General features: G+C 37.5%; 1 protein-coding gene across 1 annotated transcript in view; it reads right to left on the bottom strand.

The window, feature by feature from the left end:
• The window catches only part of OLFM2 (olfactomedin 2), a 1,260,631-nt gene that overhangs the window by 877,032 nt on the left and 365,118 nt on the right, over window positions 1–18,481 (bottom strand). The gene's annotated exons all lie outside the window — the stretch shown is intronic.

The raw sequence follows: 18,481 nt of genomic DNA, 5'->3' as shown, positions 1-18,481 counted from the left end.
AAAAGAGAAAAAGAGCAGCATTTCTTAAAAACTGGAAGCAGATAACAATTTTTAAGATTTTAACATTCACTAATTATATCATAAACAGAAAGTTGATTCAAACAGTTAAGAGGTAAAACTAGGCTAGAAGTCAAGTGCTTGCTAACATCACTGCTTAGACTGTTCACAATAAATAAGTTTCTCCAAAGAAGGGTGTGTTGTAGTAAAGGAAATTATACATTCTTTATTGTTGTCATGAAAGTCACAATATTTGAGCAAATGAATGGAGAACATGCTGGAACATGTTCTATACTGATTTTGTTGTCCTTTTTAATCTGTATGCCCTTACTGTCAAATTCAATGGTTACTATCATCTGCTCTGCTCTGATGTCAGTATGGTCCTTTCTCTTCCCAGATGCTCATTCCTGTGGACCACATGCTAATACATTTCATTTTCCATAGCCTGCTTGTACTATAATGTACCTCTGTAAATACTGAAGCAGTAGCAATGTTGATTTGCCTTTGCCAGTGATTTAACATCAAGTTTCTTCTCTAAATGTCTTCATTTACCTTTATCAAATCTCACACATGTATACACTTTACAGCTTACTACAATTTATCCATGTTATAACGCCTTTTGCTGTACTTTTACATTCTCCTTTCTCCACTCATTGCCATACCTAACTAACAACCATACCATTTTATGTCCACTCAGCTAACTGCTTATATAATACCTGAATTACTATACCTCTTGTTGAAACAGTAACTATCTTTACCATAATCTTTTCACTTCCTTCTGCAATACTTTTATCTCCCTGCTATAACTCTTTCACATGAAATATGTATTGAAATACACTTTTAAATCATGCTCCTACTCTCTCTATCTCTCTCTCTGTATTTAGCAATCTTGTATGTTATCACCTGTTTCAGCTCTTCAATAATCACAAATGTTCATCATATTGATCACTGTTGCAGTAGCCTTCGCCCAAGGATATATGTCAAGGATATAACAGGTGGCCTGCTTCCAAAGCTTCAGGGCAGCTTCCAGGCATTAAACTGTCAAGCAGCTTGAACTGAGCTGAATAAAAGACAAGTCTGGGTGCAAAGCCCTCCAGAGCTTGCTGCTTTAGAAGAATATGATCCTCTGAGACTTTTAGGGATTGATGGCTAGCTTGTTATTTCCTTTCTTGGGCAGATAAGTTCCCTTTAGAGAAGAATTTTCCATTTTATTAAATGGATTGATGTTTTATTACTTTTCTCTACAGGAAAGTTATTTTAATGATTTTTTAACAGATTCTCTCAAGACTGGCTAGTTTCTCATGCCACCAATCAAATGTTTCTTTTCTGCTATCTTCTCCTTGTATTACTCCTACCAAATGAAAATACCACAATGGTTTATTTTAGTTATGAATCTAATGAGTTTCATATTACGGCCTGTAGTAAGGCTTAGGAAATATAATGTTTTCTGTTTACTTTCTCTTTTTGTAAATTGTGATTATAGGCAACTGTTAATCTTTTTATATATTCTTTGTAAATCTTGATAACATTTTTGTAATCTGTTTTGTACTATTGTTATAGAGCTTTTATCCCCGGGTCTCCACTTAAAACAGCTACTTGCCCAGCCAGACACTACTCAGTTAACAAATATAAAACAAAATTAATAAATTGTAATGTACATTTAAATGGAAATTTTTTTCTGTCAGTTTGAAAGTATTGTTAAGAAGAAATTGAGTTTATTTTTCCTTGGTGGGACTGCCATAAAGTTGCTTTTTACTGTGTTATTTCATCAATAGGTTATTTTTTGTGGACTCTTAGTTTTAGCAGCATTTGCTGCTTGTCTTCCACAGGAAAGAAGGACCATTCTGGGCTTGTCCATGGTCTAATGGTTGGTCCTTCTTTCAGCCACAAAAAGAAAAAGTTAAGCAGACAGTCTTTGTCACCACAGCAGTCTATCAATTTGCTGCAGCTGCAGGCCACATGTGGGTGACTCTCTTGTGGCCAATTGTTGTACCTCAGACCACTCATCGTTTTCCTCAGATTCCTCTAGTAAAGCACTTCTGTGGCTGTTAGGGTCCCCCTCAGTGGGCGATTCTTATCATTCCTAGGAGAGGGAACAGGGAAGGTTTCCATGTTGTGTCAGAATGTTGTGGCAATCCCTGGGGAAGCAGCTGTTGCTACTAATAACATGGTTGGCCTTGTTTTTTCCAGCCAAAAAGAAACAGAAGCAAAACATGTATCTAATCCTCCTCAATGTTCTTAGATAGGAGTAGTTTACTGGGTCTGGCTTAGGGTTTCATTCAGATTATTGATCCTTCTTATAAAGCAGTTTCTGATAAAAGAAAGAGGGATGCTTCTTTTCCTGAAGAGAGACAAGATTCTGAGTCTAAACAAGAAGAGACAGAGATGGATTCCGAGTTTTTTCCTCAGATTTCTGATTCAGATTCAGAGGAGAGCTCAGTTTCGGATTCTCCCTGTGTAGGTTTCCTTTTCTCTGACTATTGCTAGAATGTTTCAGTGTTTTCAGTGGGAGCATGTTAAGGTTTCTCAGTCCCTGAGAAAATACTATGAGCTTTTCAGAAGGATTTTCCAGAACCTACACCAATTCCTTCTCTTTTGTCAGTTTAGAAGATGTGTGTGTTATTGCCTGCAACTTTCCTGTTAGTCAGTCTTTTGAATTTTTATACACTGTTCCAAACTTTACCCAGCAACTATATATTTAATTCATCCAACTACTGCTAAGCAATTAGTTAACTAATTCCAATGTTATACTTTCTGATAGTTTTTTGGAAAAAGGTATATACTTCTGCAGCTTTGTTTTTTAGAATTTTTAATTGTCAGGTGCATATGTTAAAGTTTGTTCTGATAAATTTTGAAAATATGAGGAATGTTTTACCTGTAGTTTCTTCTTGTGAGGAAAAACCTGCTTTAAATAATTAAGTTTCTTCTTTTGCACAGGTGTCTACCCATCGTTTGCAGTATGTGTATGACTCTGTCGCTACTTCTTTCAGGCCTATAGCCACTGTTTTAAAGAGGTCTGCATGGCTGCATCCTCACACCCTTCCAGGTGATGTTAAAAATGAGATTTTAAATTCTCACTTGGATAGAGATTTAGTGCCTGACCCCTCTGCTGTAGAGGTGATCAAAAAGTGTGATGAAAGAGGCAAGTTGATCTAGGAAATCTTAAGATTCTTCAGCTCTCTTTTTCCAGATTTTAAAGATTTTCTTTTTTCTCTCTCTTTGTAGCAGAAAACAGAATAAACAGTCTCAATAGAATTCAAGTAAACATATGTTTAAGAAGGAATGGCAAGGAAGTTGCAAAAAAAAGTCTAACCTCCCAAAACCAAGTACAGCCCAATATGTCTGAATGACTATTCAAGAGACATTGTGACTCTCTCTCACATTGGCTGCTTTTTCTTCCAGAGAGTCTTAATCACTATTTTTCTGTTTGGCAACAGATGACTACAGACAAATGGATTCTGAATATCATTCAGCAACATTACAGATGGCAGTCAGAGTAAAATGCTTTCCATTTCTCATTCTCCAGGGAAAAAAACTATTTTGTTTACACCTGTTCTTAATCACATGTTGTCTCAAGGATTGATAAAACAAGTGAGGAAGGGTTTTTATTCAAGGATGTTCCTGCTGCCAAAGAAAGAAAATTCTTGGAGATTAGCTCCGGATCTTTCTTTCCTAAACCTGTTTGTGTTACCTCTTCTTCCCCTTTCACGTTTCCTTTATTCATCTAGACTTCAAATGTTTCTTATGGTTTTAGAATGTCTAGATCACATTATGACGTCACCTTAACATTTGGACTATCCACTGCACCAACAGTGTTCACAAAATGCATAGCTCCAGTTATAGCTCATTGCAGGCTACAGGCTATGCACATTTCCCACATGTAAAGGACTTGCTTATCTTTGCAGAGTCTTTTTCAAAGTGTCAGGAATCTTTCTCTTGGGTGACAGATTCCTAAGACAAATCGGGATTCCCAGAAAGCAATCAAATGTCTTTCTTGATTCCCTTACACAGGATTGGGTTCCTGGGATGTTAACTAGACACTTCAGTTCAAAGAGCTTTCTTCCACAGAAAACAAATTATTTAGATCTGTTTTTTTAAGGTTTCCACTCCATCTTTGGTTACTGCAAGGGAATGCTTCAAGAGTTTGGGTCTCATGGCATCTATGATTCACATCATACCCCTGGCAAGACTCCATATGAGAAGGATACAGTGGTATCTGAAATCTCTTTATTCCCAGCATCAACATCCTTTATCTTTTCAAATCCCAGTGCAGGATTTGTCATAAGAGAAATCTTTTTCATGGACACAGCATATATCTTTAAATAATCCTTAAGTAAAGATCTCCCCTTCTACCTCACTGCTCCAAAGCAGTCAGTCACCACAGATGCTTTGGAAGTTGCTTGGGGATCACATTTAGGACAAAAAGTGCAAGGATGTGGCACAGCAAGGACAGATGCAAGCATAAAAGTATCTAGGAGATTCATGCCCTGACCAAGGCACTCAATTCTCTGAACCATCATTGGCCCCTTGAACCTCTAAAAAGTGGTTTTAGATAATATTATAGTCTTACGGTACATCGACAAGCAAGGGGGAACCAGGTAGTACCCTATTTGTGGACTACCCATGTTATCTTGAGATAGCTTCACAACCCAATCACATTCTACAGGAATCCTACATTCCATCAGAGCAAAACTGTCTGGCTGACAAGCAGAGCAGGACCAGGACAGACCTTACAGAATGGAAACTAGATCAGGGAGTTTTCCAACACTTGACAGAACTGTGGGGAGTTCCTCAAGGTGACCTTTTTGCCTCCTCCTTGAACAATCACTGGCAAGATTCTGAATTAGGACTCTGTGCAATAAGGTTTGGAAGACAGATGGCTTTTTTCTTTGGACATCCTAGCTGACAGGTTCAGCGCAAACTCCCCCCCCCTCCCCACCAAAAGGGCAAATATCTATCCCAGCAGAGTGCTGCCCCCCTGACATCTCAGATGCTCAGGTAAGAGCCGCCCTCTCTAAAGCAAAAAACACAGCATCAATGGGACCAGACGGTGTCCCGGGCTGCGTCCTACATGAACTCCAAGAAGAGCTAAACCCAAACATAAAACTACTGTTCAATCTCAGCCTTACTACAGGATATGTGCCCAAAGAGTGGCGTACAGCAACAGTGGTCCCTCTCCATAAAGGTGGTGCCTCAACGGATCCTGGAAACTATCACCCCATTAGCCTGACTAGCTTGGTCTGCAAAGCTATGGAAAGGATCATCATGGACCTCATAAATAAAGATATTGGGGACCTACAAACACTGGATCCTACCCAGTTCGGCTTTGTTAAGGGCAGATCCTGCCTCTTAAACCTGGTTGATTTCTTTGAAACAGTCACCAAGGCCATTGACGAGGGGAAGGTGGTCCACACAGCCTATCTGGACCTCGCAAAAGCCTTCGATACAATACCCCACTCAGGCATTATAGATAAGCTCACCAGCTTAAATATAAACCCCTATATCACTAGATGGATTGCAAATTGGCTCAAGGACAGAACCCACATGGTTAGAATTGCTGGAGCCATGTCAGACTCCAAACCAGTTACAAGTGGTGTCCCACAAGGCTCAGTCCTGGGACCTCTCTTGTTCAGTATATATTTCTCGGAGGTACAGTTCAACACGGAAAGGACTGTGGCTGACCAAGTTTGCAGATGACTGCAAACTGGGCGTCATAATGGACTCTCCAGCCGACACAAGCATCCTCCAAAAGGGCCTCATAGAAACACACAACTGGTGCCAGAGCCATGGCCTCAAGCTAAATGCCAAAAAGTGAATAGTCATCCCCTTTGGCAAAAACAAAGTGCCCACAAATTACCACATAGGTGGTAATCCATTAAGTACAGAAGAAGTAATTAGGGACCTGGGTACCCAAGTTGATAGCAATCTCTCATTTGACAACCACATGGCCAAAATGGTTAGAAAAACATTTTATATAGCCCACCTAATCATGAAGGGATTCACATCTAGATCAGGGGAGGTCATCGTGCCTCTTTACTCATCCCTCATCAGGCCCATAATTGAATACAATGCCCCTTTTGGGATGTACCTTACCAGACACCTGCAGCAACTGGAAAGACCCCAAAAGTACCTCACCAAGAGGATCAAAGGGCTCAAAAAGATGCCATATGCTGCGCGGTTAAAGCAACTCCAGCTCTACTCAGTGGCATACCACCTGCTCAGAGGCGATCTGTGCCTGACGTATAAAGCCATGTCCAACCCGGAATTAATGGACATGCTGCACCTCAGAAATTCCAAATCCGATCGAGCTACGCGCTCGAGTGACTTGAACCTCAGCACCAAAATAAATAGGACATGCTGGAGGGACAGATTCATAACCCAGAGGCTCCCTTCACTCTGGAATAAAATCCCAGTCCAGGTTAGGCAGAGTCCCTCTTTGACTCTCTTCAAGAGGAATCTTGATGAGTGGATGGGAGATCGTAGGTTTACCCCAGGTATCACTTCTGTGTCACTGTTAGACAGAGGCACAGTATACTAACCTCGAAAAAGGGCATAGCAAAATTAATTTAAAATGGGTGGCGAAAGCCAAACACACTCTGGCTAGGCTTATAAATGCCCTAGGGCAGATAGCCTAGTATGAACCTATGAACCTATGAACCTGGATTGCACTTTAGGCATGAAACAACGACTAGTTCTGAAAGAAACCCTTTCACTATGAAAAATGAGGTAGGGCTGACTCACCATAAGTGCTTGCAACTCACATTACCTTCTTGAAGAGGTCAGAGAAATCAATAAAGCTGGTTCACATGTTAAGAACCTCAAATCAGTCAGATTAGCTGGTTCAAATGGAGAAAGTTTTAGCTTCGCTAACAGAAAATTAAGCATCCAAGCAAGAGCAACTGGTTTTCTCGGTGGCCTCTCATGCAAACCCCTTTCAAGAGCATTTTGGTATGAGACTGCCTTGAAAGAAGAGGATCTGAGGGCCCACATACTGAAAAGGCTGATAAATGAACCTTGATAGAGGAATAAATAAGGAAATATGATAGTAACTCGCACAAATATTGTTAATCCAGAGAACAACTAGCCCTGAAAGGGTTATTAGTTACGTCGTAGGCAACAACAGGAAAACCTTTTCTGTTTGCTAATATATGATTTTCTAATAAGAGGCTTTCTTGCCTCCGTTAGTACCTGCTGCATGCCCTCAGTGAACAGGTGCATAAAAGGAATTAAGACCTTATCATCCAGGCAGTCAACAGAAATTGATTGATGTCAGTGTGTATCAGTATCAAGCATCCCTGTTCCCGCGTGAGGTGATCCAGTCCTTGAGGAAGCTTGTGGTAATTGCCTCTGACCATTTACTTTATTTATTTATTTGCTTTTTGTTTACCGGGAAAGTCCACTGGTCCTAATAGAACCCATTTTCAGTGGGGGCCCAGGGAATAAAGTTCCACAGTATAGAAATTAACAGTTAAAATTTACAAAGATCTAATTCGACAGAAAAATAAGAACTGATAGTTAAAAATTTACAATAATCTAATTCTACAGAATAATAAAAAATCAATCGTAAAAAGTAAAAAGCAATTGCAACAGTAAGTATTATTTAACAATTATCAAGACAATCTTTACAGAAGTGCCCAGTCTTAACCAAACAGCAAGGTAATTAAGTATCAACATAATTTATAGGATTAGCTGTCTCTACAGTGTTATTGTCTTACAAAATAGTGATGACAAGTAAACTTGGGAGTTGCACAATTTTCTAAGGGGGCTTGGTACAAGTATATTTCCAGCAAGAAGAGAGGTGATTATGAAGGGAAGTTTTGAAATGAGAGAGATTTTGAATAGCTTTAATGGGTAAAGGTAAAGCATTCCAGCTCTTGGCTATTGAATGAGTAAAGAAGCTGACCTGGTGGGAGATTAGGTTTGTAGATCTATAAGAGCTTCTAATCCCCTGATCTAACTGACATTTTGGGGAGGTAGTAATTAAAAGTAGAGCTCAGAGCAGGACAGTTTTGGGGTTTGAAAAGGATTTTATGAACCGTGGTTAGTTCTAGGTAGGAGAGGTAGTTAGGAAGCTCTAACCATTTCAGTGATTTGAGGGCAGTGCATTCCTGGGTTGAGTATTTCGAGTTGTTTGCAAATTTGTTGATTTTATTGTAGCAAGTTTCGAGTTTAGCAGAGCTTTGGATGTTAATAAGTAGAAGAACGCCATACAGGAGAGAAGGTAGTAAGTATGTTGTGGCAATGGTTATTCTTGTGGATCGGCTTAGGAAGCAATTGTGTTTATAAATGGTTCCAAGTTTAAAATGTGTTTTACGAATATTGTGTTGTATATGAAGATCGAATTTCATGTGTTCATCAACAGGGATTACAAGGAGTTTTGTGTGGCTAATGACCTCTATTAAAGATTTATTAAGAGAAAAGATGGTGAAATCAGACTTATTTAAACAGGTTGTTTAAGAAATATATACCGAACAAGAGAGGTCCCAGGACTGAGCCTTGTGGGACGCCACTTGTAACTGGTTTGGCTCCAGCAATTCTAACCATGTGGGTTCTGTCCTTGAGCCAGTTTGCAACCCATCTAGTGACATAGGGATTTATATTTAAGCTGGTGAGCTTATCTATAATGCCTGAGTGGGGTATTGTATCGAAGGCTTTTGCCAGGTCTAGGTAGGCTGTGTGGGCCACCTTCCCCTTGTCAATGGCCTTGGTGACTGTTTCAAAGAAATCGACCAGATTTAAGAGGCAGGATCTGCCCTTAACAAAGCTGAACTGTGTAGGATCCAGTGTCTGTACATCCCCAATATCTTTATTTATGAGGTCCATGATGATCCTTTCCATACTTTGCAGACCAAGCTAGTCAGGCTTATGGGGCGATAGTTTCCAGGATCTGTTGAGGCACCACCTTTGTGGAGAGGGACCACTGTTGCTGTATGCCACTCTTTGGGTACATATCCTGTAGTAAGGCTGAGATTGAACAGTAGTTTTATGTTTGGGTTTAGTTCTTCTTGGAGTTCATGTAGGACGCAGCCCGGGATGCTGTCTGGTCCCATTGATGCTGTGTTTTTTGCTTTGGAGAGGGAGGCTCTTACCTGAGCATCTGAGATGTCAGGGGGGCAGGACTCTGCTGGGATAAATATTTGCCCTTTTGGTGGGGAGAGGGGGGAGTTTGCGCTGAACCTGTCAACTAGGATGTTGGCAATGTCTGTGGGTTTGGTGTATTTTTTGTCATTTTGGACTAATTCTGAGCATATCTGGGAATTCCCACCCAAGTTCCTAACATAACTAAAAAAAGTCTTGTGATTATCCTTAGTGTCCTGTGCAATTTGTCTCTCAAAGCTGGCCTTAGACGATTTTATGAGTGCCCATAGTTTTTTGCTAATACGGATCAGAGATGCCTTCCCTTTTTGGGATTTTGCTCTATCATGTAGTAGCTTCCTCCTTCTATTGTATAGTTTGTTTATGGCTGGGGTCCACCAGACAGGATGTCTGCCTTTGGAGGATTGGGTCTTGGTTTTATTTGGGATTGCATGATCCATGCATTCATGAAGGTGTTCATAGAATGCGTTTATAAAGGATTCTGCGGTCTGGGCCGTATTTTCCACAGGCCCGGGGGCTTTGAAGGATTCCACCTTGGTTTTGAGGAGTGTGAAATTTGCTTTAGAGAAGTTTTTCACTGTGATTTTCTGGGCAGGGGGTGAGGTCGGGATGTGAATATCCAGTGAGATTAGTTTATGGTCTGATCTTACCACTTCTACACCAGACACTTCTGGTCTGGAGCATAGAGTCCCCATGTTGGTGATGATCAGGTCCAGTATGTTTTCCCCTCTTGTGGGAGTGGTAACAAGTTGTTCCATAGCATTTGAGTTAATAAATTCTAGGAACTTTTGAGCTAGGGTGTTGGAGCTATAGTAATGCTCCCAGTCTATGTTTGGGTAGTTGAAGTCGCCCAATATAATGGTGTTTGGAGAGACCTTAATATTTTCAAGTTTACTTTAAGCCAAACCTTCCTTCTCGTCATTTTATCTACTGAATCTAAAAATGAGGGCAAAAGGATACGCTGTACCCTGGATGTCCACAGACAACACAGGTGTTATCTTAACATAACTATATCTCGCAGACCTTAAGATCAATTGCTTATTTCTTGTGATGGTTAGACGAAGAGACAAACTGTGTCAAAACAGACTATTTCCAAATAGTTGTCTAAGACTATTACCTTTAGTTTTACTCTCCATAACAAATATAGGACAGGCAGGGTCAAGGCCCTCTCCACCAGGGCCTTGGCTTCATCTATGGCTTTTTGCAAAAGATTAGATTCTAGAAATTTTATCAAAGCTACTACTCGGTCATCTGTTCATATTTTTACAAAGAGCTATAAGCTTGATTCTTTCTCACGTGACCAAAATTAACTAATCATATTTTAAAATGTCTTAAAGAAGCATCATAAGAAAATAACATTGAAATTTTCTGGAAAATAGCATCATATTCATCCACCGTTTCCCTCTATAGTTCTAGTTTGGTCTTTCCTTCTGACTAATAATTGCACATTCTCCTACCCCTCAACAACTTACTCTCCTTCCCAATTATATCTCACATTCCTTTAAGACTATACCAGTCTCAAAGCTCACTTACTTACCTTCTTTCCTTTAATCATTGCATCTCACACACAGCCCAAGGAAAATAGTTCTTCTTTACCTCCTTTATTGACTCAACCGCTTCCCACTTAAAATCCCCCTCTTATCAAATTCCTAAAATCTACTTTATCAACCAACTTGTAACACTCAAAAATACCTCATACAAATTTCTTCAGTAATAATAGCAAATGCATCATTTATGACTGCGGGTACTACAGTATCGCACCATTGGTATTTGCCTCTCACACCACCTAACACCCAAAAAATAACTTTGCCACTACCCTTTATCCTTCAATATTGCACTTCTTGGCTGATCATCTGACTTAGCCTAGAAAGGAAAAGTAAAATTTACATCTGTGTAGCTCACATCTTTTCCACAACAACTGTGTAGTTTTTCAACTCTTTTATGTATTGTAAATAAATGGACCTATAACCGTAACTTTCTATTGCCAAACTATTTAAACTTAGAACTGCTTAGGCCCACTCCATGCAAAACTTCTGCAACCTGTATCTTTAGTAGATCTCACACCTTCATATGCTTACAGATCCCATATAAAATGTGCAATGTAATAGGTATTTCATATTATACTGTTCCACATCCCATATAAAATGTGCAATGTAATAGGTATTTCATATTATACTGTTCCACATTCAAATAAAATGTGCAATGTAATAGGCATTTCATATTATACTGTTCCACATTCATATAAAATGTGCAATGTAATAGGTATTTCATATTATACTGTCCACATCCCATATAAAATGTGCAATGTAATAGGTATTTCATATTATACTGTTCCACATTCATATAAAATGTGCAATTTAATAGGTATTTCATATTATACTGTTCCACATCCCATATAAAATGTGCAATGTAATAGGTATTTCATATTATACTGTTCCACATCCCATATAAAATGTGCAATGTAATAGGTATTTCATATTATACTGTTCCACATTCAAATAAAATGTGCAATGTAATAGGCATTTCATATTATACTGTTCCACATTCATATAAAATGTGCAATGTAATAGGTATTTCATATTATACTGTCCACATCCCATATAAAATGTGCAATGTAATAGGTATTTCATATTATACTGTTCCACATCCCATATAAAATGTGCAATGTAATAGGTATTTCATACTATACTGTTCCACATTCAAATAAAATGTGCAATGTAATAGGCATTTCATATTATACTGTTCCACATTCATATAAAATGTGCAATGTAATAGGTATTTCATATTATACTGTTCCACATCCCATATAAAATGTGCAATGTAATAGGTATTTCATATTATACTGTTCCACATTCAAATAAAATGTGCAATGTAATAGGTATTTCATATTATACTGTTCCACATTCAAATAAAATGTGCAATGTAATAGGTATTTCATATTATACTGTTCCACATTCATATAAAATGTGCAATGTAATAGGTATTTCATATTATACTGTTCCACATTCATATAAAATGTGCAATGTAATAGGTATTTCATATTACACTGTTCCACATTCATATAAAATGTGCAGTGTAATAGGTATTTCATATTATACTCTTCCACGTTCATATATAATGTGCAATGTAATAGGTATTTCATATTATACTGTTCCACATTCATATAAAATGTGCAATGTAATAGGTATTTCATATTATACTGTTCCACATTCATATAAAATGTGCAATGAAATAGGTATTTCATATTATACTGTTCCACATTCATATAAAATGTGCAATGTAATAGGTATTTTATATTATACTGTTCCACATCCCATATAAAATGTGCAATGTAATAGGTATTTCATATTATACTGTTCCACATTCATATAAAATGTACAATGTAATAGGTATTTCATATTATACTGTTCCACATTCATATAAAATGTGCAATGTAATATGTATTTCATATTATACTGTTCCACATTCATATAAAATGTGCAATGTAATAGGTATTTCATATTATACTGTTCCACATCCCATATAAAATGTGCAATGTAATAGGTATTTCATATTATACTGTTCCACATTCATATAAAATGTGCAATGTAATAGGTATTTTATATTATACTGTTCCACATCCCATATAAAATATGCAATGTAATAGGTATTTCATATTATACTGTTCCACATTCATATAAAATGTGCAATTTAATAGGTATTTCATATTATACTGTTCCACATCCCATATAAAATGTGCAATGTAATAGGTATTTCATATTATACTGTTCCACATTCATATAAAATGTGCAATGTAATAGGTATTTCATATTATACTGTTCCACATCCCATATAAAATGTGCAATGTAATAGGTATTTCATATTATACTGTTCCACATTCATATAAAATGTGCAATGTAATAGGTATTTCATATTATACTGTTCCACATTCATATAAAATGTGCAATGTAATAGGTATTTCATATTATACTGTTCCACATCCCATATAAAATGTGCAATGTAATACGTATTTCATATTATACTGTTCCACATTCATATAAAATGTACAATGTAATAGGTATTTCATATTATACTGTTCCACATTCATATAAAATGTGCAATGTAATAGGTATTTCATATTATACTGTTCCACATCCCATATAAAATGTGCAATGTAATAGGTATTTCATATTATACTGTTCCACATTCATATAAAATGTGCAATGTAATAGGTATTTCATATTATACTGTTCCACATCCCATATAAAATGTGCAATGTAATAGGTATTTCATATTATACTGTTCCACATCCCATATAAAATGTGCAATGTAATAGGTATTTCATATTATACTGTTCCACATTCCATAACTAAACTAATTATTTTCAGTGCTAGTAAAATACAGTCAGAGACCATTGCCTGTTTTTTTTTTTTTTTTTTTTTTTGGTCCTTTAATTACAGTAAATCACATCTCCTTACAGTAAAAGGCTGCTCATTTGTCTCTGAATAAGAACTAGCACTATTGAATTGCCTACCTTTCACATATTGGTTTGGCTTATATAGTAGCAACATGTTGACGTCATATTTCAGTACTTTAACGTGGCATTCCATCCTTTTCACAAACTATTATATGCAATGAAACATCCTCCTGCTAGACCCACAAGATTGTACAGCACTTAATGATTCAGAGTTGTACTTTAACTTCCTTAATAAGGGCGTTTCTTATATTTCAAAACTGGTAGCACATTTGTATAACTTATCACATCTACAGGTGTTATCCCAATTATTTGGAGCATTCTGGAATTTATCCCTCTTTGTAAAATTAAAAGTCCCTCTTCACCTAAACAATAGTAACCAGCTTCCAATATGCTGACCTCTTCCTTTTCCAAATTCTTGAGAAACTATTTTCTAAAAAAAGTATTTATTAATTATAGAAATATAATGAATGTCTCTCGGCATGAAATCAGATAAATATTCGTAGATGGTTACTAAAATGAATGTGCTTCACTCCCTGCTACTTGGTAACCTGCAAGCTTTATCCTTCTCTGATTAGACCATTAAATGGTTTTGCAGTACCCTTACCAGCTATATGATTCAAGTACAATTGTAACATGTTATCATCCCCTGTCCCTTCAACTGCTGGTTTAACTTAGTCCTTAACCCAAGGATCTCTGTTCAGTCCATTCCTCTTCCCAGACTATATAAATCATCTTTCTACCAATCTTTGAAGTCTAATGTTGGCTTTATTCACAGACAACTTTCTGGTAAAAGGAAGTAAACCAGACTATGTTGTAGTTGAATAATAAGCTCAAAGTGACCTACATAAAAGATACAGCTTGTTCTTTAAATGCAATCTGTAAGGCAGTACTTCCAAAACCATCTCCATGTTGTTAAGCACTACCTCCAAACTCTTGACTATGTATCCCTTACACTGCTCAGACCTCTGGGGAAAATTCTACCAGCCAAACTAGGAGTTCTGGATCTTTTTTGTTTAATTTAAACCTGTCTATAAACTGTCACCACTATATCACACACAGTAATGGTCTATCCTAATTAAAACAAACTTTCAAAATAACAAGGCTTCTTACCTCTGAAGCACATCCATTCCATAGGAACAAATGTATTTATATGTAAGCAAAAATATACACATCCCTTAGTATCGCTTGGAAAGTCTCAGTCATTCAATGCTTAGAGGAAAAAAGCAGTGACCTGCTGACACTTGGATCCATCACTGCATACTTCTGCCTTCAAGCAACACACTGTCCATAATAGAAAGTGTCCTTTCTTTCTGTGCATTGCAATATATAAACTTCCAGTCATATATTTTGCCCTCCCTTACATCATCTACAAACTATAGCCTTTATCGTTGTCTTATCCCCTTAAGTGACAAACATCTGAACTTGTCACTTGTCTTTGGGATGAATAGCGACCATTAAATTTTAACTATGCTAAAAAATAACTTTCTCAGTTTCTCCGGTGCTTTTCTTGGGGGATTTTGTGGTAAACATCTGAACCTGTCACAAATTTCCCTTCCATCTCACCATTTCCAAACAAACTTTCATAGAACTTGTACTTCTGTACCTTCAACCATTACATCTTTTGTCACTATATCCTTCATTAGGATTTCATTCAGTTTTTCCTCTTTGACTCGTCTAAGTGAACATGTTTTTGAAAAACTAACCTCGTTGGATGGCGTTATACCATACTTACTTCTACCTTCTAGGTTTGTCCCTACTCTAAAGCTATTCACATGCAGAATGATATATTCCATGCCATACAACTTAGCTCTATATGTTTCTGTGTATTAATCTTATTAAGATAATATTTACTATATGCACTCTAAAGAATCACGCTAAGATATATGTAACCACAGACAGTCAAACCATTTTTGGAGTTATAAACATTCAAACCAAATATCCCTATGCATACTGTCATGCACTACAATAAATTTTGATTGACTGTGGTAGAAATTAAATCCACACCTGCATGCAACAAACCCTGACTGCACTGCACTATTGTTTTTCAGATATGCTTTTACTTCTATACTCCCTGTGCATAATGCAACATTGCCATTTTTGTTAGTATAAAGTACTTTAGGAAAAACTTCAGTGTGAGGCAGTGTACCTTCTTGCTCAAAATAAAAATAAATAAAATAATAAAAAAATGGATAAATGAAGCTTTTGCATATTCACAGCTGACTGAGGAGCCCACTCTTTACACCTGTTGGTTATTCATTTAATGATCTTCACAGCAGACATGTAACGGGCTTATCAGCCTACTATTTCTGGCTTTAACACTGCTTTCCTCCAAGTTTTATTTTCTCAGCTTTTATTTTGCTATCTGAGATAAACTTCATGTATTTATTTATTTTTTGGGGGGGGGGGGTGCTCCCTGCATCATCTGACAGCATTCTTACCCAGTGCCCCACATCCACATTATGTTTGCTACTGCTGATCCCCCTGGAATTCCTCCAATATTACCTCAGGCTGGCTGAGGAGTTTAAGGGTGTCCTGGGGGTCCTGGCCATCACCATTCCACTGGGGGATTTTGTATGCCCTACCTACTATCCCTCCGCTGGTGACAAGTGGTAATGTGCCAAGGTGGGAGTGGAATGGGGATGTCATGTTGTATTGCCCCAACACCCCAGCAGCTCATCCATGTTCACCTGCCCTCCATCAAGACCCCACCTCCCAACACATGGCATCCTCAGTCTCCACCAGCGATTGTCATGAGAGATGCCCATTTTACTGCCTACCTTCTTGGGATGGTAACACACATTCCTTGCTGCCACTCTGTTAGTCCACTAAGCCGGCAATCCAACCTAGGTCACATAGGCCATAGTCAGGGCTTTATCGTTTTACACAACCACAGTTGTAGAGACAGACCTTAGGTCAAATTGTTCCTGTTTGTATTGCAGTGTAGCCTGTCTCCTGTGTATTTCTGTACTGACCCACAAGCTCCAAATGCACATCACCATTGTTTGACCAAGTTATATTGATTATTATATAAGACAATTTTATTACTGTTCAAAAACAAGCACATTGATTGGACAGTCCAACCAGCATATCCACGGTGAATCAAGCATATACCAAAAGAAAAAGGTCCAGTGGCTGAAGTAGTATTGAATGACCAGACTTTCTACTATATACTGAGGAGCAGAGCAAAATGTAAGAAAATCAGGTGTGTTCTGCAAAACTAAACAAACAGAAACCAATCTGAGTTTCCTTATATTTTTGCTATGTCCCTCACAAAAACTGTATTTTTTAAACTGTTAAAAAAATAAACAGTAATGAAATTCTCTGATGCTTCTCCTGTACTGTACTGATTTACTGTACAAGCGTGGGAATGTACGCCCCATACACATGCACAGCACATGAATCTAGGGAAGGCAATGCAGAAGAGACCTGAAATGCCCTTATACAATACAGTATTTTAGAAAGGTAGGCATTTTCTTTCTTAAGAAATGCAATTGTATAATACCAATAATTCACTCCTGTCTGAGGGTATATCAGGATTTACTCATGCACAGTCACTGATTATTGCTTAATTATTCAATGTACCATTTTACTTAGATTTTATACATCATTTTTTTCATATCGTAGACACAGTTCTCACAATATATACCAGGCTATCCCACGGCACTCCCTCAGTCACATTGCTTCTCATTCGTCTTGCTTAGACTATACTCACATTGTTCCTATCCTTGCATTCATTATGATTTTGCTACATTCAGCAACCCTGCACTCATTTCTTATGCCAGAGTTCATACCAGAAAAAAAACCCTACAAATGTAACCAGCATTAGAATGTCTGTATATGTAAATGAAAGAACATTTTCCTCATACTGCACACAAAAAGCTAATTGTAGTTTGTCATTAATGTTTGTTTAATAATTTGAGGAAACAGTCATTATGCAACATTTACATTGTCTATAAAGTAGTAGTTAGTTGATATTTTGTAGGATATGTTAAAGGTATGCTCTTCATAGCTATGTGCTCTCTTTTATACCCATTTTATGGTATCCATTGGTACATTCAGAATTAAATGTAAGCATTCAGAACTGGCATTGCAGCAAGCAAATGGCTTATGATAAATGTGTTTTTAAATATTTGCACAAAATGGCTCCCCTCAATCAAAGAAGATTATTGTAAATAAATCTTTTAAAAGTTGATAAAAAATCATACAAAAAAAAAACAAATAAAAAAAACTTCCAGTATCAAATTATACAGCATGTCCTTTTAATTCTGTAATAGATGTGCCTTGTTCTCCTGTACAGAGCAACTACTTTACTAAGTTTTTTCACGCTGATATAGATTATTATCCCTGAATGCATTTTTTAAATAAAAAAAACACATCCAAATTAGATAAACTGCATTTATTATTTACTCTTTTCATCTTTATACTAATTACACCCTAATTATGCATTCATAGTCAGCTGAAGATTAGAGGGTGGCCACGGTGGTGCAGTGGTTAGCACTGTCCCCTCACAGCAAGAAGTTTCCTGATTCGATCCTTGGCTGGGGTGCCTTCTGTGCGGAATCTACATGTCCTCCCTGTTGTCGCGTGGGCTACCTCTGGGTGATCTGGTTTCCTCCCAAGTCCCAAAGACATGCTGTAGGTGGATTGGACACTCTAAATTGGCCCTAGGTGTGAGTCCGTGCATGTGTGTGCCTTCCATGGAAAGTTGGGCACCGGGCTGGCAAATCAACACCGTAAAACTTTACTGCCAATCATGAGTGGACAGGTGATCTGCTGTGGCGACCCCTAACTGGAAAAAGCTGAAAGAAGAAGAAGTCAGCTGAAGATTAGAATAATGCATCCATTTCTGTTATGTAATAATCTCAAGTTGATACCCGATTAAAACACACAATATGCAGATATTAATTGCTTATTCATCGCACACATGTGCAT

This window comes from Protopterus annectens, chromosome 9.part0 (genome assembly GCF_019279795.1).
Source record: "Protopterus annectens isolate FY-2018-M chromosome 9.part0, PAN1.0, whole genome shotgun sequence".
Lineage (NCBI taxonomy): Eukaryota > Metazoa > Chordata > Ceratodontiformes > Protopteridae > Protopterus > Protopterus annectens.
Note: the sequence above shows the minus strand (reverse complement) of the source record. Positions and strands in the feature narration are given on the sequence as shown.